This window comes from Ranitomeya imitator, chromosome 6 (genome assembly GCF_032444005.1).
Source record: "Ranitomeya imitator isolate aRanImi1 chromosome 6, aRanImi1.pri, whole genome shotgun sequence".
Taxonomy (NCBI): domain Eukaryota; kingdom Metazoa; phylum Chordata; class Amphibia; order Anura; family Dendrobatidae; genus Ranitomeya; species Ranitomeya imitator.
Genome location: NC_091287.1, coordinates 397,050,758 through 397,077,993, shown reverse-complemented (window position 1 = coordinate 397,077,993; position 27,236 = coordinate 397,050,758). Strand labels below are relative to the sequence as shown.

General features: G+C 44.9%; 1 protein-coding gene across 1 annotated transcript in view; it reads right to left on the bottom strand.

Annotated features, from left to right (window-relative positions):
* GREB1L (GREB1 like retinoic acid receptor coactivator) overlaps positions 1-26,097 on the bottom strand; it is a 219,250-nt gene extending 193,153 nt beyond the window's left edge. The window contains exon 1 of the mRNA XM_069731170.1: positions 25,870-26,097. The gene's annotated coding sequence lies outside the window, so the exon portion shown is untranslated. The remainder of the gene's footprint in view (positions 1-25,869) is intronic.
* Between the last annotated feature and the right edge of the window lie 1,139 nt (positions 26,098-27,236).

The following is a 27,236-nucleotide window of genomic DNA, read 5'->3' as shown; positions in this document are numbered from 1 at the left end:
AACATGGGAAATGTCTACTTCAATTACCAAAAGTTTCCACAAAACGGTGTGCGAGGGGGGGGGGGGTGTCTTGTGAACCTCTGCTGCTGAAAAGCATCAAATTAATCGCATGGCCTTGGACAAGGTATGAAAACATTTCACGAAACTTAAGCGTGATCGTCATACTAATGAAGAGATTTATGGCAGATAGAGCAGATGAATTTGTGCAGATAAAGGCATAATGACGAAGGTTTCTGCAAGTGGATTAAGACCAGCTGCTAGAATACCATTACAAAGCAGCACTCAAGTATTTGAAACTGCTGGTGCTGGCTTGCAGTTGTGCATAAAACTATCATCCGGTCACTCCAAATATTTATTTGCCATTATGTGTATCTTCCTGATGTACAGCAGTAGGGTCTCTAGAGGTTAGCATGTGAATGGCAAGATGCAAGAGTAAAAAGACAGACAGTCTTAAATATAATTCATCTGGTAATGGTAGAGAGAGTGCGTTGAGACCCCATAATATGCATTTTAGGGTATGTACATGAGAGATTTGCAGATGACTATGGGAATGTGATGATTGCTTGACTTGAAGACTATATGCTGCAAGAAAATGGATTGCTTCACATTGGTTGCAGATGTTCTGCGTACAATAAATTCTAAAGGATTAGCAACTTTTGAGCTGCTAAGGCATCTTTCACACTTCAGTCTTCCAAATCTGCACAGGATCCGTCAAGAAGTTGAAAAGACGGATCCTGTGCAGATTGTGAAAAACGTGTGCACTGGGCCCTTCTGAGGGACCCGATGAGGCTATGTGCACCTGTTGTGTGTGCGTCTTCGCGGTGGTTTTCCGCTGCAAAAACGCATACACAACATAAACCAGGATAAAAAAAAAAAAAAAAGAAATTGCAGTATTCTCACCTACAGGCGTTCTGCCCAGCGGTGCTCCCGGCAGCTAGCGTTCCTAGTAATATATTGCGAAATCTCGCGAGAAGTTGCGGTCTCTCGAGACTGCGAAATTTCACAATGCATTACTAGGAAGTAACGCTAGCTGCCGGGAGCATCGGTGACGCTACGTGGGACGCCGGTAGGTGAGAATATTGCGTTTATTTTTTAAATATTTTTCACATTATATCTTGTTACTATTGATGCTGCATAGGCAGCATCAATAGTAAAAAGAGAAAGAGTGAGTGAGAGAATTTCCCTGATGGGAAATCCTTCCACGCATGCTCAGTTTGAAAAGGCGGGACCTGCCGCTGGATTCCTGCTTTTCACAGGCAGCGACGATTTTTCAACGTGCAGAAAAAACCTTCCTCTGAACGTTTTCTCTGCCCGACGGACCGCTTTTTTTGCACAGGATCCAGTGATGACTGATGAAACGAATGGCCATCCGTCGCTAATACAAGTCTGTGGGAAAATGCAGGATCCTGAAAACTTTTCTGCAGGATTCAAAAATCGACAGATTGTGACGGGAGCTGAAAAACGGAAGTGTGAAAGAGGCCTAAGGGCCAACATATTCTATAGAAATGTCAAATAAGCCTGTGAAAATGTTCGTTGTGATGTGTTTGTTGGTTCCATGGAGTAGTCAAGGATTTAATTTATGGGTCTCAAAGACTACATTAAAATGTTCTAAATAGTTACTAGCACTAAAATGCATTGGCTTCTTATATATTGAGATGTGTAGCAAAAAGTGTTGGGATGAAGGAGGGAGGGATATTTTTTGTATTTGTACTGCATTGTATTTGAAAAAAACGTTATATAAAATCGGATTTAAAAAAAAGTGTAAAAAGTAAAAACAGACAACTTTCCTTCTCTCAAAGGAAATTCATATTAAGATAAATTACAACCAATGGCATAAACAGAAGAATAAGCTGCATAGCTTAAAAAGTAGTTTCCAGCTCAATTTCATGAGATTCTAAAAGTTGAAACTCGTCATGAAAATCTGTTTTCCATTAACACAAAGCAAACAAAAGCAGAGACTAGATAAAAATTAAAAGCCAAAAGAGAGAAATGATTCAGGAACTACAGCACAGTGGAAAAAAAGAAATAGGGATGAAGCTATGCAAATTGAATATATCTAGAAGATAACATAAAAGGTTAATAATGGCTCAAAAGATTTTCTTATCAGGTCAAGGACAGATGCTATTGTTTGCAGTCGGGAATGGGTGCAAAGCGTCGGGAAAAATAAGTGGCCTTGGAGTGGAGGGGGAAGAACAAAAAAATATATATTCCAGCCATATACTTAGGATAACAGTCAGCCAAATGTTTAGGCGACAATTTTGTCCCAGCTATGTATCAAACAATGTCTCCCAATGTATTACAAATCTGTTGCACGAGTGATAGCATCCGTTTCATTTCTTAAGTATTGGGCATACAGAGTCTTACCGATGCCTCTCACTTTCTGATGGGGAATATTAGGGGTTCTGTTCACTGTATCCCCCTCACGTGACAGCACTACATGTGCACCTGTCCACAGCCGCCTCCAGGATAGGAGACATTTCCACATAAAGCCGCTTCTCAGTTCTTTATACACTTAAATTCATCCACTAAATGAAAACTCCCAATAATCCTCTAGAAGCTATAAATCACCGATTGTTGCACTTTTTAGCATAACCTGGGCATACATTACAGATTTAGACACCAGACACGGTAGATTTAAACCAATTTTGTGCCATTTTGTTCACAAATATGAATGAAGCAAATTACCTATTGACAAGCTGATCTAGAGCATTGGATTTCTTCTTTTGGTTGTGTGTATGGCTCACAGCCTGGCCAGCATGAACTCGTGTCTAGCTTCTGCGTTCTAGTCAATTTTTTTCTTCTCAAAATCTTGCCGCGTTAGAAGCGGACTTTGAAAGGATATCCCGAGAGGTGGTGACTAGTTGAAGAGGTAGTGTCCGCCAGTTCTCCTTGCTAGACGGACGTCTCTACCTATGACACGTGGGTAGAATCCAATCACATGACTAGTTACCCGCTGATTAGTTACCCGTCCCCGGCTTTTAATTATGCTCTTACATGAAATGCTGCTGTGTTTTAGAGTAAAGGTACCGTCACACTAAAGGTACCTTCACACATAACGATATTGTTAACGATATCGTTGCTTTTTGTGACGTAGCAACGATATCGTTAATAAAATCGTTATGTGTGACAGCGACCAACGATCAGGCCCCTGCTGGGAGATCGTTGGTCGCTGAATAAAGTCCAGAACATTATTTCGTCGCTGGATCTCCCGTGGACATCACTGGATCGGCGTGTGTGACACCGATCCAGCGATGTCTTCACTGGTAACCAGGGTAAACATCGGGTAACTAAGTGCAGGGCCGCGCTTAGTTACCCGATGTTTACCCTGGTTACCTTCCTAAAAGTAAAAAAAAAACAAACAGTACATACTTACCTACCGCTGTCTGTCCTCCAGCGCTGTGCTCTGCACTCCTCCTGCACTGGTTGTGAGCGTCGGTCAGCCGGAAAGCAGAGCGGTGACGTCACCGCTCTGCTTTCCGGCCGCTGTGCTCACACAGACAGTACAGGAGGAGTGCAGAGCACAGCGCTGGAGGACAGACAGCGTTAGGTAAGTATGTACTGTTTGTTTTTTTTACCAGGGTAAACATCGGGTAACTAAGCGCGGCCCAGCGCTTAGTAACCCGATGTTTACCCTGGTTACCGGGGACCTCGGGATCGTTGGTCGCTGGAGAGCAGTCTGTGTGACAGCTCTCCAGCGACCAAACAGCGACGCTGCAGCGATCCGGATCGTTGTCGGTATCGCTGCAGCGTCGCTTAATGTGAAGGGGCCTTAAGCGACGCTGCAGCGATACCGACAACGATCCGGATCGCTGCAGCGTCGCTGTTTGGTCGCTGGAGAGCTGTCACACAGACTGCTCTCCAGCAGGTGTTTGATGCCAATTCAGCGATGTCTTCGCTGGTAACCAGGGTAAACATCGGGTTACTAAGCACAGGGCCGCGCTTAGTAACCCGATGTTTACCCTGGTTACCATCGTTAAAGTAAAAAAAACAAACAGTACATACTTACCTACCGCTGTCTGTCCCCGGCGCTCAGCTTCTCTGCACTCCTCCTGTACTGGCTGTGAGCACAGCGGCCGGAAATCAGAGCGGTGACGTCACCGCTCTGCTTTCCGGCTGACCGACGCTCACAGCCAGTGCAGGAGGAGTGCAGAGAAGCTGAGCGCCGGGGACAGACAGCGGTAGGTAAGTATGTACTGTGTTTTTTTTACTTTAACGATGGTAACCAGGGTAAACATCGGGTTACTAAGCGCGGCCCTGCGCTTAGTAACCCGATGTTTACCCTGGTTACCAGCGAAGACATCGCTGAATTGGCATCAAACACACGCCGATTCAGCGACGAAACAAAGTTCTGGACTTTGTTCCTCGACCAGCGACAGCAGGGGCCTGATCGCTGCTGCGTGTCACACTGGACGATATCGCTAGCCAGGACGCTGCAACGTCACGGATCGCTAGCGATATCGTTCAGTGTGAAGGTAACTTTAAACATACACGTTTAGCATGTAGGAGTGTGCTGCAGATTAACGCTGCCCATAGTTAAGGCACAAAGAATCAGCTAACAAGTGCCCTTTAAAAATGTTCCTAAAGAAGCACGCCTCCTATTGAAGTTGTTCTCTTAACCCCTTTACCCCCAAGGGTGGTTTGCACATCAATGACCAGGCCAATTTTTACAATTCTGACCACTGTCCCTTTATGAGGTTATAACTCTGGAACGCTTCCAACGGATCCTGGTGATTCTGACATTGTTTTCTCGTGACATATTGTACTTCAAGATAGTGGTAAAATTTATTTGATATTACCTGCGTTTATTTGTGAAAAAAAACAAATTTGGAGAAAATTTTAAAAATTTCGTAATTTTCCAACTTTGAATTTTTATGCAATTAAATCACAGAGATATGTCACACAAAATACTTAATAAGTAACATTTCCCACATCTCTACTTTACATCAGCACAATTTTGGAACCAAATTTTTTTTTTTTGTTAAGCTGGGGTCACATTGCGTTTTGGTCAGAGCGCTAACGGACAGCGTTGCACAGCGAAATTAACGCCATGCAACGCGTCCGTTAGCGCTCCCATTGCCCGCAATGTACCAGCGCATTGCTAGCGCGTGTCATTTTCGGCACGCGCTAGCGACGCGCAGGTCTTTTGTAGCGCGCCTCGGACGCTGCTTGCAGCGTCCGCGGCGCGCCCGAGGTCCGTTCCCCGCTCTCGCAGATCCCCGATCTGCGATAGCGGGGACGTTAACGCGACCCCGAAACGCGGCCCTTTAAAAACATTGCGTTAGCGCAATCCGCTAGTGCTAAACGGATTGCACTAACGCAATGTGACCCTAGCCTTAGGGAGTTATAAGGGTTAAAAGTTGACCAGCAATTTCTCATTTTTCCAACACCATTTAATTTTAAGGACCACATCTCATTTCACGTCATTTTGAGGTGTCTATATGATAGAAAATACCCAAGTGTGACACCATTCTAAAAACTGCACCACTCAAGGTGCTCAAAACCACATTCAAGAAGTTTATTAACCTTTCTGGCGCTTCACAGGAATTTTTGGAATGTTTAAATAAAAATGAACATTTAACTTTTTTTTCACTAAAAATTTACTTCAGCTACAATTTGTTTTATTTTACCAAGGGTAACAGGAGAAAATGGACCCTAAACGTTGTTGTACAATTTGTCCTGAGTACGCCGATACCCCATATGTGGAGGTAAACCACTGTTTGGGCGCATGACAGAGCTCGGAAGCAAAGGAGGGCCATTTGACTTTTCAATGCAAAATTGGAATTGAGATGGGACGCCATGTTGCGTTTGGAGAGCCCCTGATGTGCCTAAACATTGAAACCCCCCACAAGTGACACCATTTTGGAAAGTAGATCCCCTAAGGTACTTATCTAGATGTGTGGTGAGCACTTTGACCCACCAAGGGCTTTACAGAAGTTTATAATGCAGAGACGTAAAAATTAAACAAAAATTTTTTCCCACAAAAATTATTTTTTATCCCTTAGTTTTGTATTTTTCCGAGGGTAACAGGAGAAATTGGACCCCAAAAGTTGTTGTCCAATTTGTCCTGAGTGCGCTAATACCCCATATGTGGGGGGAACCCCCGTTTGGGCGCATGGGAGGGCTCTGAAGGGAAGGAGCGCCATTTGGAATGCAGACTTAGATGGAATGGCCCCTAATGTACCTAAACAGTAGAAATCCCCCACAAGTGACCCCATATTGGAAACTAGACCCCCCAAGGAACTTATCTAGATGTGTTGTGAGAAATTTGAGCCCAAGTGTTTCACTACAGTTTATAACGCAGAACCGTGAAAATAAAAAATCATTTTTTTCACAAAAATTATTTTTTAGCCCCCAGTTTTGTATTTTCCCGAGGGTAACAGGAGAAATTGGACCCCAAAAGTTGTTGTCCCATTTGTCCTGAGTACGCTGATACCCCATAAGTTGGGGTAAACTCCTGTTTGGGCACACGGGAGAGCTCGGAAGGGAAGGAGCACTGTTATACTTTTTCAACGCAGAATTGGCTGGAATTGAAATCGGACGCCATGTCGCATTTGGAGAGCCCCTGATGTGCCTAAACAGTGGAAACCCCCCCCCCCAATTATAGCTGAAACCCTAATCCAAACACACCCCTAACCCTAATCCCAATGGTAACCCTAACCACACCTTTAACCCAGACACACCCCTAACCCTAATCCCAACCCTATTCCCAACCGTAAATGTAATCCAAACCCTAACCCTAACTTTAGTCCCAACCCTAACTGTAGCCTTAACCCTAGCCTCAACCCTAACTGTAACCCTAGCCCTAACCTTAATGGGAAAATGGAAATAAATACATTTTTTTAATTTTTCCCTAACTAAGGGGGTGATGAAGGGGGTTTGATTTACTTTTATAGCGGGTCTTTTTGCGGATTGTTATGATTGGCAGCCGTCACACACTGAAAGACGCTTTTTATTGCAAAAAATACTTTTTGCGTTACCACATTTTGAGAGCTAACATTTTTCCATATTTGAGTCCACAGAGTCATGTGAGGTCTTGTTTTTTGTGGGACGAGTTGACGTTTTTATTGGTAACATTTTCGGGCACGTGACTTTTTTGATCGCTTTTTATTCTGATTTTTGTGAGGCAGAATTACCAAAAACCAGCTATTCATGAATTTCTTTTGGGGGAGGCGTTTATACCGTTCCGGTATAAAGAAGTTTTATTCTTCGGGTCAGTACGATTACAGCGATATCTCATTTATATCATTTTTTATGTTTTGGCGCCTTTATACGATATAAACTATTTTATAGAAAAAATAATTTTTGCATCGCTTTATTCTGAGGACTATAACTTTTTAATTTTTTCGCTGATGATGCTGTATGGTGGCTCGTTTTTTGCGGGACAAGATGACGTTTTCAGCGGTACAATGGTTATTTATATCTGTCTTTTTGATCGCGTGTTATTCCACTTTTTGTTCAGCGGTATGATAATAAAGCGTTGTTTTTTGCCTCTTCTTACGGTGTTTACTGAAGGGGTTAACTAGTGGGACAGTTTTATAGGTTGGGTCGTTACAGACGCGGCGATACTAAATATGAGTACTTTTATTGTTTTTTTTATGTAGATAAAGAAATGTATTTACGGGAATAATATTTTTTTTCTTTATTTAGGAATTTTTTATTTTTTATTTTTTTACACGTGTAAAAAAAAAATTATTTACTTTTTTTACTTTGTCCCAGGGGGGACATCACAGATCGTTGATCTGACAGTTTGCACAGCACTGTCAGATCACCGATCTGTCTGAGAGCAGTGCAGGCTTACCAAGCGCCACCTCCCTCCCTGCAGGACCCGGATGCCGCGGCCATCTTGGATCCGGGCCTGCTACAGGGAGGGAGGTAAGGAGGCCCTCACAGCAACGCGATCACACTGCGTTGCTGTGGGGGGCTCAGGGAAGCACGCAGGGAGCCCCCTCCCTGCTTGATACTTCCCTATACCGCCGGCACACGGCGATCATGCCGCGCTCCCCCCCCGTGAGCGTGGCCGATCGCGCTGGACGTACTATTCCGTCCGTGGGAATTAAGGCCCACCCCACATGGACGGAATAGTACGTCCGACGGCAGAAAGGGGTTAATGTATTGCAGTCATCATATTATATAGCACTGTGGACTTACAACTGCTCATTTTGCCTTTCTAACCAACTATTTTTTCTCTGCTCTATGTAGAAGCAGGAAGTCTCTTTTCCCTGCATTTTTCATTCCCCTCCAACTCCTGACCCAGTTGCTCTTTAATCCCCCGTGCCAGAGACTTTTGCAGCGACCTCCTGTTTCTACATTGAGCTTAGAATTAGAAGGATTCAGCCACTCAGCTTTTAATCACGTGATCTCAGATAAACTATTATTCAGACTATAAGACGCACTGGACCACAAGACACACCCCAAATTATCAGAAGGAAAATAGGGGGGGGGGGGAAAAAATGTTTCAAATGGGGGTCCGTCTTACAGTCCGAATTCAGCTTACCGGGGAGGGGTTTCAGCACAGGTGTAGAAGTGGTAAAGGCTGGTGTGGTGGCCTCTAGGAAATCCCATCCCAGGCTGGTGCTGCTTTGTGGTGTGGCTCTGCCGGCGACACTTCGCAGATCGGGACCGGCGGCGCTCCTCCAGCATTTTGTGAATGACCGGAGGACAGCGCAGATCCACTACTGCGATGCGGTATCCTCCGAGAAAATAGCCGCCGGGGTAGCACATGCTCAGCGGGGGCCTGCCACCCCACCACCGCCGCCCCATCCCACAGAGAACTGCCACCACAGTCCCCCGCCAACAGAGCACTGCCACTGCAGGTCAGCGCCAAAACAGAGAGACACCAGCCTGGGAAGGGAGGCCGCAGCGTCAGACCGAGAACGCCGCCACGGTATTTGTAAGTATCTTACGACTGCAAGACGCACCCCCATTTTCACCCAAAATTTTTTGGGGAAAAAGTGTGTCTTCTAGTCTGAAAAATACGGTAATGAAAAAAGTGAAGAATTATCTTGGTAGAAAGGCAAAACAAGCAATTGCAAGCACACAGTGCTATATCACATGAAGATTGCAGTATATTAAAAATCAGATAAAAATTTTGATGGGAAATCGCCTTTAAAAGAAAAAAATTAAAAAAATCTGCATCTCAAATCTACACTAGGCCACAGACCACTGCACTAGCAAGGCCAAATTCCCATGTAATAAAAAAATCCAAAAAAAACCCACAGAAAATACAAAGGACTGTGTAATCCCTTGCGGAAAATGTGCTTGGGTTTTTAAAGTGCAGGTATAGTGCATGAAAGAAGTCTCATGCAGATGCTGCAAAAATTATCTGCACTGTATCAATTTATGGTGCAAATTTGATTAATACTGCCGTGGTTATCACTGTCGCACCTATGCAGTGAACATGTTCTGTGGCAGTGCAGCCAGAGATCCTCACATCGCTGCCCCAGGAGGGTTTTTTGCCATTGTTAATAGTTTTAGGAAGAAATAAATAAGTAATGAATAAAAAATAAAAAGTATTGTTCAACACTAATTTAACCAAATCGTGGCAAAAACTTGGTACTTTTAGGCTAAGTGCACACGTTCAGGATTTCTCGCAGAAAATTCCTGAGAAAACCGGACATTTCCTGCAAGAAAACCGCATGCGTTTTTGACGCATTTTTGCCGCGTTTTTTTCCGGACACTTCCCAATGCATTTAGTAGTGGGAAATACGCAAAAAAACACGCAAAATTAATGAACATGTTGCGGTTTTTACCGCGATGCGTTTTTTTTCGCGGAAAAAACGCAACATGTGCACAAAACATGCGGAATTCATTCTAAATGATGGGATGCTTATTGTATGCAGTTTTTTTGTGGTTTTATAGCGTTTTTATCGGGAAAAACAGCGAAAAAACTGCAACGTGTGCACACAGCCTTGAAAGTGATCACAGCAAAAAAATAAATAAATAGCCACACAACTCGACAGGAAACCGTAAATGCAGTCCTAAACAGGTATGATATAAAATGACGATAAAGCTAAAATAACCCTTCACACAAAACCTGGAGAAAATCCATTGTTGCACTCATCCTGCACAAGTGACAACTGTTTCTGATGCACATATTTTAATATGTACAAGAACAGTCCTGAGTCATGTTTTGCAATTTGCCATCCCCCATTAGAGAGGATGGGTTCTCAGTCTGTATTTATGCCATCACTATAGTTGCAGGAACTTTCTTTATCTGCTCAGCCTGCATGGATTATAAACCAAAAGCTGGCGTCTCCACTACCTCTGCATATAGTATGACAGAAGGAAGAGCAGAAGCACAGTCATCCTCTCCACTCAGGCTGTGTGCACATGTTGCAGATTAGGTTTAGGAATTTCTGGTGCGGATTCTGCCTCTCCTGGCAGAAAACGCACCAGCGGATTTGTCGCGTTTTTTGTATGGTTCCGCAGCATTTTTTTGTGCGTTTTTGCTGCGGTTTTCTTGCAGATTTACTGCGTTTTTTTACCCCTGCGGTTTTCTAAAATGGAATGGGTACAAAAACGCTGCAGATTCACAAAAAAGTAGTGACATGCTACTTCTTTTGAACCGCAGTGTTTCCGCAGCGAATTTTCCGCAAAGTGTGCACAGCATTTTTTTTTCTCATTGATTTACATTGTACTGTAAATCAATTGCGGATCTGGAGCGTTTCTGCACCGCAAAAAACGCTGCGGATCCGCAACGTGTGCACATACCCTTAGGCTGTGTGAACACGTTGCAGGTTTGGGTGCAGAATTTTCTGCACAAAATCTGCATCTCCTGGCAGAAAACGCAGCTGGTTTTTTTATGCGTTCTGATGCCGTTTTTGAAAGTTAAATAAAGATGTATTTAACAAAAAAAAGAAGATTTGTGATGTCATTATTGTCCAACCTCCTCTTTTACATTTGTCCAACCTACACGACAGACAGACAGACAAAGAATGGGATGGATAGATCTATAGATAGACAGATGATAGATAGAAGGAATGAGATGGATAGATAGATCTATGCATCTATAGATAGATCTACAGATAGATCTGTAGATCGATGGATAGATTCATCGATAGATATATCTATCCATATATCTAAATCTATCCATGTACCTATAGATATATCTATCTATAAATATATCTATAGATAGACTAGATTGTGGCCCGATTCTAACGCATCGGCTATTCTAGAATATGCATGTCCCCGTAGTATATGGACAATGATGATTCCAGAATTCGCGGCAGACTGTGCCCGTCGCTGATTGGTCGAGGCAACCTTTATGACATCATCGTCGCCATGGCAACCATTATGACATCTACGTCGATACTGTGCCCGTCGCTGAATCAGAAACGTGGGATTTCTACGTTTTTTATGACATCATCGTCGCTGTGCTCGTCGCTGATTGGTCGAGGCCTGGCGGCCTCGACCAATCAGAGACGCGGGATTTCTACCCTTAGACAATTATATATATAGATGGAGCACTATGTCTTGTCTTGCCATGGAAACCATTATGACATCTACGTCGATACTGTGCCCGTCGCTGAATCAGAGGCAACCTTTATGGTCGAGGCAACCTTTATGACATCATCGTCGCCATGGCAACCATTATGACATCATCGTTGCTGTGCCCGTTGCTGATTGGTCGAGGCCGCCAGGCCTATATATATAATTGCCTAAGGGTTTTTCCGTCTGTCTGTCCTGGATATCCTGGTCGAGGCCGCCAGGCCTCGATCACTCAGAGACGCGGGATTTCTACGTCGATGCTGTGCCGGTCTCTGATTGGTCGAGGCGGCCTCGACCAATCAGAGAGCCGGGATTTCCAGGACAGACAGACAGACAGACGGACGGACGGACGGAAAAACCCTTAGGCAATTATATATATAGATTATCCATAGATACAGTGCCTACAAGTAGTATTCAACCCCCTGCAGATTTAGCAGGTTTACACATTTGGAATTAACTTGGCATTGTGACATTTGGACTGTAGATCAGCCTGGAAGTGTGAAATGCACTGCAGCAAAAAAGAATGTTATTTCTTTGTTTATTTTTTTTTTAAAATTGTGAAGAGTCTTTTCAGAGGGTCATTTATTATTCAACCTAAAATATTAAGAAGTAGTTCAGGCACAAAGAACAATGAGCTTCACATGTTTGGATTAATTATCTTTTTCCAGCCTTTTCTGACTATTTAAGACCCTCCCCAAACTTGTGAACAGCACTCATACATGGTCAACATGGGAAAGACAAAGGAGCATTCCAAGGCCATCAGAGACAAGATCGTGGAGGGTCACAAGGCTGGCAAGGGGTACAAAACCCTTTCCAAGGAGTTGGGCCTACCTGTCTCCACTGTTGGGAGCATCATCAGGAAGTGGAAGGCTTATGGAACTACTGTTAGCCTTCCACGGCCTGGACAGCCTTTGAAAGTTTCCTCCCGTGCCGAGGCCAGGCTTGTCCGAAGAGTCAAGGCTAACCCAAGGACAACAAGGAAGGAGCTCCGGGAAGATCTCATGGCAGAGGGGACATTGGTTTCAGTCAATACCATAAGTAACGTACTCCACCGCAATGGTCTCCGTTCCAGACGAGCCCGTAAGGTACCTTTACTTTCAAAGCGTCATGTCAAGGCTCATCTACAGTTTGCTCATGATCACTTGGAGGACTCAGACTGACTGGTTCAAGGTTCTCTGGTCTGATGAGACCAAGATCGAGATCTTTGGTGCCAACCACACACGTGACGTTTGGAGACTGGATGGCACTGCATACGACCCCAAAAATACCATCCCTACAGTCAAACATGGTGGTGGCAGCATCATGCTGTGGGGCTGTTTCTCAGCCAAGGGGCCTGGCCATCTGGTCCGCATCCATGGGAAGATGGATAGCACAGCCTACCTGGAGATTTTGGCCAAGAACCTCCGCTCCTCCATCAAGGATCTTAAGATGGGTCGTCATTTCATCTTCCAACAAGACAACGACCCAAAGCACACAGCCAAGAAAACCAAGGCCTGGTTCAAGAGGCAAAAAATCAAGGTGTTGCAGTGGCCTAGTCAGTCTCCTGACCTTAACCCAATAGAAAACTTGTGGAAGGAGCTCAAGATTAAAGTCCACATGAGACACCCAAAGAACCTAGATAACTTGGAGAAGATCTGCATGGAGGAGTGGGCCAAGATAACTCCAGAGACCTGTGCCAGCCTGATCAGGTCTTATAAAAGACGATTATTAGCTGTAATTGCAAACAAAGGTTATTCCACAAAATATTAAACCTAGGGGTTGAATAATAATTGACCCACACTTTTATGTTTAAAATTTATAAAAATTTAACTGAGCAACAAAACTTTTTGGTTTGTAAGATTTATGCATCTGTTAATAAATCCTGCTCTTGTTTGAAGGCTCTAACTTATTTGCATATTATTAAACCTGCTAAATCTGCAGGGGGTTGAATACTACTTGTAGGCACTGTATATAATAGCAAGGCCAATGTTTATTGATGAACGTGTAATTTAAAAAAAAATAAATAAATGGTGTGGGCTACCGTGCAATTTTCTGCGCCAGAGGGGGGGAAAGCCGATGGCCGGGGACCAATATTTGTAGCCTGGGAAGGGGGTAATACCCATGGACGCTCCCAGGCTATGAATATCAGCCTGCAGCTGTCTGCGTAGCCTTTACTGGCTATTAACCCCTTTCTGACATATGACGTACTATCCCGTCGAGGTGGGGTGGGCCCGTATGCCCACCGACGGGATAGTACGTCATATGTGATCGGCCGCGCTCACGGGGGGATCACGGCCGGGTGTCAGCTGCCTATCGCAGCTGACATCCGACACTATGTGCCAGGAGCGGTCACGGACCGCCCCCGGCACATTAACCCCCGGCACACCGCGATCAAACATGATCGCGGTGTGCCGGCAGTGCAGGGAAGCATCGCGCAGGGAGGGGGCTCCCTGCGTGCTTCCCTTAGACCCCCACAGCAACGCGATGTGATCGCGTTGCTGCGAGGGTCTCTTACCTCCCTTCCTGCTCCAGGTCCGGATCCAAGATGGCCACGGCATCCGGGTCCTGCAGGGAGGGAGGTGGCTTACCAAGTGCCTGCTCAGAGCAGTGTTGTAAGTAAGATCGGTGATCTGACAGAGTGCTATGCAAACTGTCAGATCAACGATCTGTGATGTCCTCCCCTGGGACAAAGTAAAAAAAAATTCCAAATGTGTAAAAAAAAAAAAAAAAACCTAAATAATGAAAAAAAAAATATTATTCCCATAAATACATTTCTTTATCTAAATAAAAAAAAAAAAACAATAAAAGTACACAAAAAAAAAAGGCAAAAAACAACGCTTTATTATCATACCGCCGAACAAAAAGTGGAATAGAATGCGATCAAAAAGACGGATATAAATAACCATGGTACCGCTGAAAACTTCATCTTGTCCCGCAAAAAACGAGCCACCATACAGCATCATCAAAAAAATAAAAAACTTATACTCCTCAGAATAAAGCGATGCAAAAATAATTATTTTTTCTATAAAATAGTTTTTATCGTATAAAAGCGCCAAAACATAAAAAAATGATATAAATGAGGTATCGCTGTAATCGTACTGACCCGAAGAATAAAACTGCTTCATCAGTTTTACCAAACGTAGAACGGTATAAACGCCTCCCCCAAAAGAAATTCATGAATAGCTGGTTTTTGGTCATTCTGCCTCACAAAAATCGGAATAAAAAGCGGTAAAAAAAATGTCACGTGCCCGAAAATGTTACCAATAAAAACGTCAACTCGTCCCGCAAAAAACAAGACCTCACATGACTGTGGACCAAAATATGGAAAAATTATAGCTCTCAAAATGTTGTAACGCAAAAAATATTTTTTGCAATAAAAAGCGTCTTTCAGTGTGTGACGGCTGCCAATCATAAAAATCCGCTAAAAAAAAAAAACGCTATAAAAGTAAATCAAACCCCCCTTCATCACCCCCTTAGTTAGGGAAAAATAAAAAAAAATGTATTCATTTCCATTTTCCCATTAGGGTTAAGGCTAGGGCTAGGGTTAAGGCTACAGTTAGGGTACCGTCACACTATACGATTTACCTACGATCACGACCAGCGATATGACCTGGCCGTGATCGTAGGTAAATCGAAGTGTGGTCGCTGGGGAGCTGTCACACAGACAGCTCTCCAGCGACCAACGATGCCGAGGTCCCCGGGTAACCAGGGTAAACATCGGGTTACTAAGCGCAGGACCGCGCTTAGTAACCCGATGTTTACCCTGGTTACCAGCGTAAAAAAAAACAAACAGCACATACTTACATTCTGGTGTCCGTCAGGTCCCTTGCCGTCTGCTTCCCGCACTCAGTGACTGCCGGCCGTAAAGTGAAAGTGAAAGCACAGCACAGCGGTGACATTTTTTTAGTTTTACGCTTGTAACCAGGGTAAACATCGGGTTACTAAGCGCGGTCCTGCGCTTAGTAACCCGATGTTTACCCTGGTTACAAGCGAACGCATCGCTGGATCGCATCGCTAGATCGGTGTCACACACACCGATCTAGCGATGACAGCGGGAGATCCAGCGACGAAAGAAAGTTCTAAACGATCTGCTACGACGTACGATTCTCAGCAGGATCCCTGATCGCTGCTGCGTGTCAGACATAGCGATATCGTAACGATATCGCTGGAACGTCACGAATCGTACCGTCGTAGCGATCGAAATGGCAGTGTGTGACGGTACCCTTAGGGTTGGGGCTAAAGTTAGGGTTAGGGTTTAGATTACATTTACGGTTGGGAATAGGGTTGGAATTAGGGTTAGGGGTGTGTTTGGATTAGGGTTTCAGTTATAATTTGGGGGGGTTTCCACTGTTTAGGCACATCAGGGGCTCTCCAAACGCGACATGGCGTCTGATCTCAATTCCAGCCAATTCTGCATTGAAAAAGTAAAACACTGCTTCTTCCCTTCCGAGCTCTCCTGTGCGCCCAAACAAGGGTTTACCCCAACATATGGGGTATCAGCGTACTCAGGACAAATAGGACAATAACTTTTGGGGTCCAATTTCTCCTATTACCACAAGTTCCTTGGGGGGTCTAGTTTCCAATATGGGGTCACTTGTGGGGGCTTTCTACTGTTTAGGTACATTAGGGGCTCTGCAAACGCAATGTGACGCCTGCAGACCATTCCATCTAAGTCTGCATTCCAAATGGCGCTCCTTCCCTTCCGAGCCCTCCCATGCGCCCAAACGGTGGTTCCCCCCCACATATGGGGTATCGGCGTACTCAGGACAAATAGGACAACAACTTTTGGGGTCCAATTTCTCCTATTACAAGTTCCTTGGGGGGTCTAGTTTCCAATATGGGGTCACTTGTGGGGGCTTTCTACTGTTTAGGTACATTAGGGGCTCTGCAAACGCAATGTGACGCCTGCAGACCATTCCATCTAAGTCTGCATTCCAAATGGCGCTCCTTCCCTTCCGAGCCCTCCCATGCGCCCAAACGGTGGTTCCCCCCCACATATGGGGTATCGGCGTACTCAGGACAAATTGGACAACAACTTTTGGGGTCCAATTTCTCCTGTTAACCTCAGGAAAATACAGAACTGGGGGCTAAAAAATAATTTTTGTGGGAAAAAATTTTTGTTTTATTTTTATGGCTCTGCATTATAAACTTCTGTGAAGCTCTTGGTGGGTCAAAGTGCTCACCACACATCTAGTTAAGTTCCTTAGGGGGTCAACTTTCCAAAATGGTGTCACTTGTGGGGGGTTTCAATGTTTAGGCACATCAGGGGCTCTCCAAACGCAACATGGTGTCCCATCTCGATTCCAGTCAATTTTGCATTGAAAAGTCAAATGGCGCTCCTTCGCTTCCGAGCTCTGTCATGTGCCCAAACAGTGGTTTACCCGCACATATAGGGTATCGGTGTACTCAGGACAAATTGTACAATAACTTTTGGTGTCCATTTTCTCCTGTTACCCTTGGTAAAATAAAACAAATTTGGAGCTGAAGTAAATTTTTTGTGAAAAAAAGTTAAATGTTCATTTTTATTTAAACATTCCAAAAATTCCTGTGAAGCACCAGAAGGGTTAATAAACTTCTTGAATATGGTTTTGAGCTCCATGAGGGGTGCAGTTTTTAGAATGGTGTCACACTTGGGTATTTTCAATCATATAGACCCCTCAAAATGACTTGAAATGAGATGTGGTCCTTAAAATAAAATGGTGTTGGAAAAATGAGAAATTGCTGGTCAACTTTTAACCCTTATAACTCCCTAACAAAAAAAAAAAAAAAATTTGGTTCCAAAATTGTGCTGATGTAAAGTAGACACGTGGGAAATGTTACTTTCTAAGTATTTTGTGTGACATATCTCTGTGATTTAATTGCGTAAAAATTCAAAGTTGGAAAATTGCGAAATTTTCAAAATTTTCGCCAAATTTCTGTTTTTTTCACAAATAAAGGCAGGTAATATCAAAGAAATTTTACCACTATCATGAAGTACAATATGTCACGAGAAAACTGTCAGAATCACTGGGATCCGTTGAAGCGTTCCAGAGTTATAACCTCATAAGGGGACAGTGGTCAGAATTGTAAAAATTAGCCCGGTCATTAACGTGCAAACCACCCTTGGGGGTACAGGAGTTAAAATAGGGGGACCCCCCAAGGAAAAAAAAAAAAAAAAAAGATGTGGGGGTCCCCCTATATTTTGTAACCAGAAAGGCTATGCAGACAGCTGCAGGCTGATATTCTTAGCCTAGAGAGGGGCCATGGATATTTGCCACCCCCCACCCCCCCCACCACCGCTACAAATACCAGCCCCCAGCTGCCCCAGAAACGGCGCATCTGTAAGATGCGCCAATTCCGGCACTTAGCCCCTCTCTTCCCACCCCCCTGTAGTCGTCGGATATGGTGTAATAAGGGGTTCCTGTCACATTGGAAGGTGACATTGAGCCCGGTTAATAATGGAGAGGCGTCAATAAGACACCTATTCATTATTAATCCTAAAGTAATGAAAGAGCTTAAAAAAAAAAAAGATACAGCCAGAAAAAAGTAATTTAAAGGGAATCTGTCACCCCAAAAATCGTATCTGAGCTAAGCCCACCAGCATTAGGGGCTTATCTACAGCATTCTGTAATGTTTTTGAAAGGCCCCTGATGTAACCTGAAAGATGAGAAATAAAAGGTTAGGCCATTTTCACACTTCAGTCTTTCATGTCCCATCATAATGCGCCACTTTATGAAAAAAAAAAAAAAAAGGATCCTGCGATTTTGCCCGGAGGATGCGTTTTTTTTTCTCAGACTTGTATTAGCGACGGATTGTGATGGATGGCCACACGTTTCATCCGTCGTGCATTGGATCTGTCGTAAAATTGCTGTCCGTCGGGTGGAGAAAACACACAGAGGAACGTTTTTTCTGCTTGTTGGAAAAATGGCTCAGCGACACAAGATCCGTCGCTGACTGTGAAAAGCAGGAATCCAGTGACTGGTTCGGTCTTTTCAAACTGAGCATGCACGGAAGAATTTCCCATTAGGTTAATTCTCTCTTGTTGGTTCTCTCTTTTTACTATTGATGCTGCCTATGCAGCATCAATAGTAAAAAGATATGTTTTAAAAAAAAACCCGCAATATTCCCACCTTCCGGCGTCCCGCGCAGTGTTACCACTGCTCGCGATGCTCCTTGCAGCTGCCGTTCCCAAAAATGCCTTGCGAAATGACCTGATGACGTCGCAGTCTCGTGAAACTGTGACATCATCAGAGGTCATTGTAACGCAAGGCATTACTGGGAACGGCAGCTGCCGGGAACATCGGTAATGCTGCGCAGGACGCCGAAAGGTGAGAATATTGCAATTTTTTATTTTATTTTTTATTTTTAACATGGGTTGTGTTGTGTATGCGTTTTCACAGCAGAGAACCCCTGCGAAGACGCATACACAACAGGTGCACATAGCCTCGACAAGTCCGTCAGAAAAACAGGCCAGTGCACCCGTTTTTTTTTTACAATCTGCACAGGATCCATCATTTCAACATTCTGACGGATCCTGTGCAGATTGTAAAAACGGAAGTGTGAAAGAGGCCTTAGATTATACTCACCCAGTGGCGGTCAGGCGCCAGGAAAGGTCAGAGAGCGGCGGCGCCTGCGCACTGCAGTACTTTGCTCTGCCCTCAACAGGCCAGACAAGGTACACCTGCGCCGGAGCCGCTGCAAGAAGACAAGAAGAGGACATCATCGATTGAAGATAGGAGGCGCTGGACCAGACCACGACGCCCATCGGAACAGGACCGCAGCAGGACCGCCCCTGGGTGAGTATAATCTAACCTTTATTTCTCATCTTTCAGGTAACATCGGGGGCTTATCTACAGCATTAAGGTACCTTCACACTGAACGATATCGCTAGCGATCCGTGACGTTGCAGCGTCCTGTCTAGCGATATCATTCAGTTTGACACACAGCAGCGATCTGGATCCTGCCGTGACATCGTTGGTCGCTGCAGAAAGTCCAGAACTTTATTTCGTCGCTAGACTCCCTGCAGGCATCGCTGAATCGGCGTGTGTGACGCCGATTCAGCGATGTCTTCACTGGTAACCAGGGTAAACATCGGGTTACTAAGCGCAGGGCCGAGCTTAGTAACCCGATGTTTACCCTGGGTACCAGCGTAAAAGTAAAAAATAAAAAAAAACACTACATACTTACCTTCCGCTGTCTGTCCTCCGGCATTCTGCTTCTCTGCACTGTGAGTGCAGGCCAGCCGGAAAGCAGAGCACAGCGGTGACGTCACCGCTCTGCTTTCCGGCCGCTGTGCTTACACAGTGCAGAGAAGGAGAACGCCGGGGGACAGACAGCAGAAGGTAAGTATGTAGTGTTTGTTTTTTTTACTTTTACGCTGGTAACCAGGGTAAACATCGGGTTACTAAGCGCGGCCCTGCGCTTAGTAACCCGATGTTTACCCTGGTTACAAGGGGACCGGCATTGTTGGTCGCTGGAGAGCTGTCTGTGTGACAGCTCTCCAGCGACCAAACAGCGACGCTGCAGCGATCGGGATTGTTGTCTGGATCGCTGCAGCGATGCTAAATGTGAAGGTACCTTTACAGAATGCTGTAGATAAGCCCCTGATGCCGGTGGGCTTAGCTCAGATACGATTTTTGGGGTGACAGACTCCCTTTAATATTCTTAATTTCACCATACTCGATCGCCTGCAAAAAATTAAAAAATATAAACCAACCGCACACTCCCTTTCCGCAGTAGTCCAATTAAGTGTCACACGATGATCTCCCCTATAGAACAGTGACATCGAGTGATGTCACTGCTTTATAGACCTTCAGTGACACACTGACAAGAGACAATGGCTCCTGCAGTGCATCACTGAAGAGGTTACTTGAGTTCAGGGTCTCACTTTATGCCAAAGCTGCATGGGAATTTTCCCGCACAGCAGTGCCACAAGTGAGAATAGGGACTATTTCTCACAGCGGCAGAGGAATACATTGCGGAAAGATACCTTCAGTCATTGCATTGCTGGAGCCCCTAGAGAGCGGTCACATCAGCTGATGTGGCAGCTCTCCACAGGAGATCTTCGTGGGACACTCGTATTAATTGGATTTCTGCAGATCAGGGAGTATATTGTTTGTTTATTATTTTAATATTTTATACAGGTGAGCAATGGCTTCGGGGATCAAGGGCGGTGCATGTATGCGGTGCATGTATGCGGTGCATGTATGCGGTGCATGTATGCGGTGCATGTATGCGGTGCATGTATGCGGTGCATGTATGCGGTGCATGTATGCGGTGCATGTATGCGGTGCATGTATGCGGTGCATGTATGCGGTGCATGTATGCGGTGCATGTATGCGGTGCATGTATGCGGTGCATGTATGCGGTGCATGTATGCGGTGCATGTATGCGGTGCATGTATGCGGTGCATGTATGCGGTGCATGTATGCGGTGCATGTATGCGGTGCATGTATGCGGTGCATGTATGCGGTGCATGTATGCGGTGCATGTATGCGGTGCATGTATGCGGTGCATGTATGCGGTGCATAGGTTTTTTGTTGTTTTTTTTTTACATTCAACACATTAGCCGGATGATGGGACTATTACTGTCCCATCATTGGCTAATGTTTCAATCACTGTCACTGTAGCAAGCATAGCCCGATGGGACTTGTAGTCCCATCGGACGATGCATGCACAAACAACAAAGACCCCCGCACACACCAGGACAGGGCCACCAACACCCGGACAGCCCCACACACCCCCCAGACAGGCCCGCAGACCCATACATACACGCGCACAGTCACAGCCCACACACTTCCCTCCTCCCGAACTGCAACGTTTCTCGGACCCACATCCACAGCAAAACTGCAGATCTTTTTTACATCTGTGGATGTGCCTGACTCAATGCAAGTCTATGGGTGCAGAAACGCTGCAGTTCCGCACAAAAGTAGTGGCATGCTATGGGGAAAAAAAAGCTGCGTTTCGGTGCTGCCTTTTCCGCAGCATGTGCACATCAAGTCTGAGGTTCTCAGACTTACATTGGTTGTGCACTACACTGCGGATTTGATGCAATTCTGCACGGCAAAAAACGCTGCGGATGTGCAATCAAATCAGCAAAGTGTGCACACAGCCTTAATGTAATATATTTTGGAGTCTCTGATGCCGGAGATTACAAGTAACAACAAGCAGTGTGCAGTAAGATATACAGAAGGGGACAGCCAATGGCTGGAACATGCCAGAATTTTCTGGGGTACAATTTCTAACCCCCTGCTGCAAGTTGGTAGCAGGTGTATGGAGCGGGCCCATGGGGTGTGCTTACTCCATACCAGGCAGGTAATAACTGTCAGACGACTGCAGGTTAAGGTCCCCTAAGGAAACAAATCTAGAGTTGCTTTCCGGAGGGGCACAACTATACATAAAACTCTGCCATCTGCTCATGCTTCCTCCAGAGTTCCAGCGATGACACTTTCCACTGCCAATCCTTGTTTCCCATCCATTGGTCTCTCCTGCAGCAAGAAGCACCATGGGGCCACTTAATGACCAAATGGATTTTATTATACACACAACATTTTATCTTTGAAATTGCATGTCATAAAATCTCCATGCTATCGAGGTCATCAGCCCGACACCGTTTCACCTTCACTGCTTCTTCTGGGGCATGACCTTCAGATGTCACTTTCACCTACCCTAATTATTTTGCTTACTCCACAGTTCTAGCTAAATACATTCCTATAGAAATATCTGGAGAGTGCTGCACATGTTTATTAGAATCCATTGCAGGGTCCCTATTTTTTCTGTTCAGCAGTGGAAAGTTAATTGGTTCATACACTATATGGCAGATCTTTTCAGTTTGTCATTATTTGTTCACTATGTGATGGTAATATGTGGACTGGTGGTAATTGTCCCTATGGTGGTAATATTTTGTCTGGTCAGGGTGTGACAGTATTTGTTCCTTGTATTTGGTCACTATGTGGTGGTAATATGTGGTCTGGTCATGGTGTGGCGGTATTTGTTCCTTGTATGTGGTATTCGGTCATCATGTGGTGATAATATGTGGTCCAGTCATTTTGTGACATTATTTGTTCCTTGTAGGTGGTATTATGGTGATTTAAAAAAAAAACGCATGCGACACATTCGTTAGAAAAAAAAGAAAAAAAAATATACCTAAAAAAGTATTGGATAGTTAAAGAAATTTTTTTTAAATCAATTTTAAAAAAGAAAAACACCACCATACAGTTGCACAAAAACAATTCACAAGACATAGTAGGGGACAGGACATTTGAGGGGAAAAGGGTACAAGAGGGAGATTATGGCGTGAGGGAAGTTCTGAACATGTAAGAAAATTTAAATATATTACAGCAGAGTAGGATACTGCCAAAAGATTCTACCTTGTCGTGGTGGGGGCTTAAAATATCTTTAGGCCAAACAAAAACTGATGGCCAAGTATGTGATATGGTGTTCAATTGGAACAGTTAATTATGATTGGTGAGGACGTGGTGCAGAAGTGGAGTTTTTCCAAGAGTGGGTGGTGCCACTGTGGAAGTTTCTAGGGGTGGAGGTTCGGGACTGGGTAGAAGCCTAGGCGGGGTCTCAAAGGGGAAAGAATTTTTCCAGTATGGGGCCCTGAAATTCTTGGTGGCAGCCTTGATCATACCACATGGAAAACAACCACTGGAGGTTTATGTATGGTACAAAATAATGTCATAAACCATTCAGTGTTATGACAATGGAGAAATCTAATTATTTAAAGGTGGCCTCTCATTAAATTTTTCATGTTGAACTTGACACCAGATGTAATAGCTGCTGCAGATCGAAATAAACTTGCTTTTTTGTTGCATTTTGTGCTTTATGCTCAATGTTTTATAGATTCTAGAACTCAATATTTGACACCCAATACTGTTACCATCACAGTTTTTACGGGGGATTGCACTTCTCCCTGTAAGATGCTGACCAATCATAAGCAGGCAGCTACAGAGCAGAAAAAACACGCCCACCACCACAGCAAAGAACAGGTGTGTGAGATGCAGATCTGTTTGTAATGTGACACCGCTAAACTCAGCTGTGCTGCCCTTTCCCTCACAGGAACCTAATCTGAAAGGTGCCAGTCATCTGTGTTCTAATCACCCAGCAATTTGTAATCATGCAGGAGATTAGACCAGGAGATCAGAGCTGTATCCCTACATCTCATACCCTGAGAAACCTATGCGTTTGTAGAGGAGTGTTCTTTCAGTGCTGTGTTGCTGCCTGCTTATGATTGGGCAACTAATACACAAGAAAAGCACATGCCCCAGTGAAAACTGTTTAAAAAATGTCAAAAAAGTTGAGCCTAAGTAGGTGTTAACTCATTAGATGCCAAATAATTTGATTGCCAATATCTCCACAATGCAGTGGCAGAAAAAAAAAAGAAAAAGGTTTTATTCTGCACTACAGCCACTATTACATTGTGTGTTCAGTTCAACATGAAAAGTTTGGCGAAAAGTCTTCAAGGACTAAGTGAGGTCTAAATGTCATGCCTGAAAGTAGAGGACTAGATGAGACCAAGTATGATGAATTATTTTAGACATTTTGAGATTATATAACAACACACTTTAAAAAAATATGAAAATTGGTGAGTAAAACAAAATCTCTTCTGTGGTGACACTGCCTCAGAGTTCTGGCACTCGGTAGGGAGTGTGGCCGGATTCCAACGTATATTTCTATCTGGACTAGAAAACGCTGCTAAGTCCATGAACTTGAGCACATTTCTTTCATAGACTGACTGATAGCCTGACCAGTTATTTACTTTGCTGCATGCAATGCCATTTACGGACCGCAATTCCTCGTCTTTTCCTTACATTCACGCATTCGTGGTACAATCTGGACCATCATTTCATTCAAGATACGGGTCAATCTTAGGCCTTTAGTCTTAAGGCGTCAGCTCACATTGTTCAAACAAAATACATTGTTAATTTAATGAGACCCTCAATTGGAACATTTCTAAACATCAACTGCAAACCTTCAAAGCTAGTCGCCATCAGGACATGTCTAACTGCTCTGATAGTTTCCTAGTATTAGTCCTGCCCTGACTCCAAACCTGGAAAACATCAGTCTCCTAATTCATTGGCAAAATCACACTTCTATTGTAATTGTGGCATTACTCAGCGTTCAGCAACTTTTCTCTAATACTTTTACACGGACAGGTCAGGAATGGACAAATTACTTGAGGAGCCAAAGCAAAAGAGTCATCAATAGAAATAGACAATGGCTGCCTGTGCCATGGATCTGACTACTGGCATTAGTCACATGGATACAATCTTAGAAGCTGTGGGTGAGGCATAGCCTCTTCACATGGCACCACATCATACGGTTCGTTACCTGCTGGCATATTTTACCACACAATTACATATGCCACAGTCACTCAAGTATTGGAGGTGGTTTGTTTTACCTGAGTATTTGCAAGTCAAAACCAGGAGTGGAACAATCAGAGGAAAAGTATAATAGAAACATATGCACCACTTCTGCATTTATCACCCACTCCTGGCTTAGGTTTACAAATACTGATGTAAAATACTGACCGTGTGAACATGGCCTTACATAGTCCATATAATAAATATTACCTTTATACACCTTGGGGGTATACATATCCACAATGGCACCAAACTATTATATACTGCCCCTCCTCCATGCCCCATTATATACCACCACTCCTCTGTAGTCCCAATGACACCATTATATACCGCCCCTCCATAACACCAATGGCACCATACAGCATTATAAACAGCCTCTCCATCCCCCCAATGGCATAATTCACTATTATATATTGTCCTTCCATCCCCCCCAATGGCTCCATACACTATTATATACCGCCCCTCCATCCCCCCAATGGCTCCATACACTATTATATACCGCCCCTCCATCCCCCCAATGGCTCCATACACTACTATATACCGCCCCTCCATCCCCCCAATGGCTCCATACACTACTATATACCGCCCCTCCATCCCCCCAATGGCTCCATACACTACTATATACCGCCCCTCCACCCCCCCCAATGGCTCCATACACTACTATATACCGCCCCTCCACCCCCCCCAATGGCTCCATACACTACTATATACCGCCCCTCCATCCCCCCCAATGGCTCCATACACTACTATATACCGCCCCTCCATCCCCCAATGGCTCCATACACTACTATATACCGCCCCTCCATCCCCCCCAATGGCTCCATACACTACTATATACCGCCCCTCCATCCCCCAATGGCTCCATACACTACTATATACCGCCTTCATACCACCATACAATATATACCCCCTCCATACAATAAAATACCCCCTGTATACCCCCATACAATGATATAGACCCCCTGTATACCACACTATACCCCACACTTGTGAACGCTCGCACAGAACTCCGCCGCACACTGGCTCTCGCCGCCGGGACTCGCCTCAGCATCTTTACCTCAGCGGGGCCGCAGGTGACCGCAGCTTGGGCTCCTCTTGCCCCGACACTCCCGATAGTCCGGTACACCGTGCGGTACGGAGCTCGGGTAAGCCTGCGCCGTCTGCTTGCTCCCCGGAGCGGGTGACCCTGCTGGGCAGGATGTGCTGCTGTCCCCGGCTGCGCTCTCACCGCACTGCACACACTGCCTGCTGCTGCTGCTGCTGCCGGCGCTGTCCAGGTGGGGGCGGGACCCTGGGGAGGAGGCAACTTCCAGCATCTGTCCCAGGGAGCGCGGCTGTCACAGCCAGTGTAATCAATCAACATAAACATGGCTGCTGCTTTCCTGGGCTGCTGCTGTGAAATGTCACACACCGGGCTGTGCGGGGCCACATTGTGCTGCTGCTGCAGAACTTCACACGGGACAACTTTCCTCATGGAGCAGCGTCCGACCAGGGGATCACTGCTGCTCTGACAGCGATTGGTCTCCCCTTCCAGCTCAATGATCAGACATGTTGAAATTCATCAGCCTGATCCTTCTTTTCTCTAAGGCTATATTCACACTTTGCGGATTTTGCTGCGGATCCGCAGCGGATTCGACCACTGCGGATCCGCAGCGGTTTCCCATGAGTTTACATTTCAATGTAAACCTATGGGAAACAAAAAACGCTGTGCACATGCTGCAGAAAAATCCGCGCGGAAACGCTGCGGATTACATTCCGCAGCATGTCACTTCTTTTCTGCGGATTTTCAGCTGCTCCAATAGAAAACTGCAGTTGAAAATCCGCAGAAGAAAACGCAGTAAAAACCGCGATAAATCCGCAGTAAAAACCGCGATGGGTTTTCACTGCGGATTTTGCAATTCCGCTGTGGAAAAATCCGCAGTGGAATCTGCAAAGTGTGCACATAGCCTTACAGGTACCATCAGGTGGAAAATACAGATACCCACACAGGCTCGGACTGGCCCCCAACCCCACTGTATGGGCAGTACTTGATTCCCTCAGTACAGAAAAAAGCAGCCTCTGATCATTCATTAACCAAACTGCCCAGTGTATTATTATATAGAGCTATAGGTAACGTTGTACACAGATGAAAAGTGGCCCCCAAAGTCAATTAGCACCCCAGTCCGACACTGTACCCACATGCAGGTTAGCTGGTCCCCCATTAAAGGAGTTGTCCGCTCCTAGATAACCCCTGATTTATCAATTCAAGACCCTATAGAAAATAAAAACAAACTTTCCTCACCTCCCCCAGCAGCGCCATTCCTGCAATGTTGGCGCTACTATTCAATGTTATTGTTCTGGGTCACATGACCAAAGCAGCCAATCAACAGGAAGTGATTGACTGCAGCTCATCAATATTCCACTGTCCACAATCGGGAAAAGTAA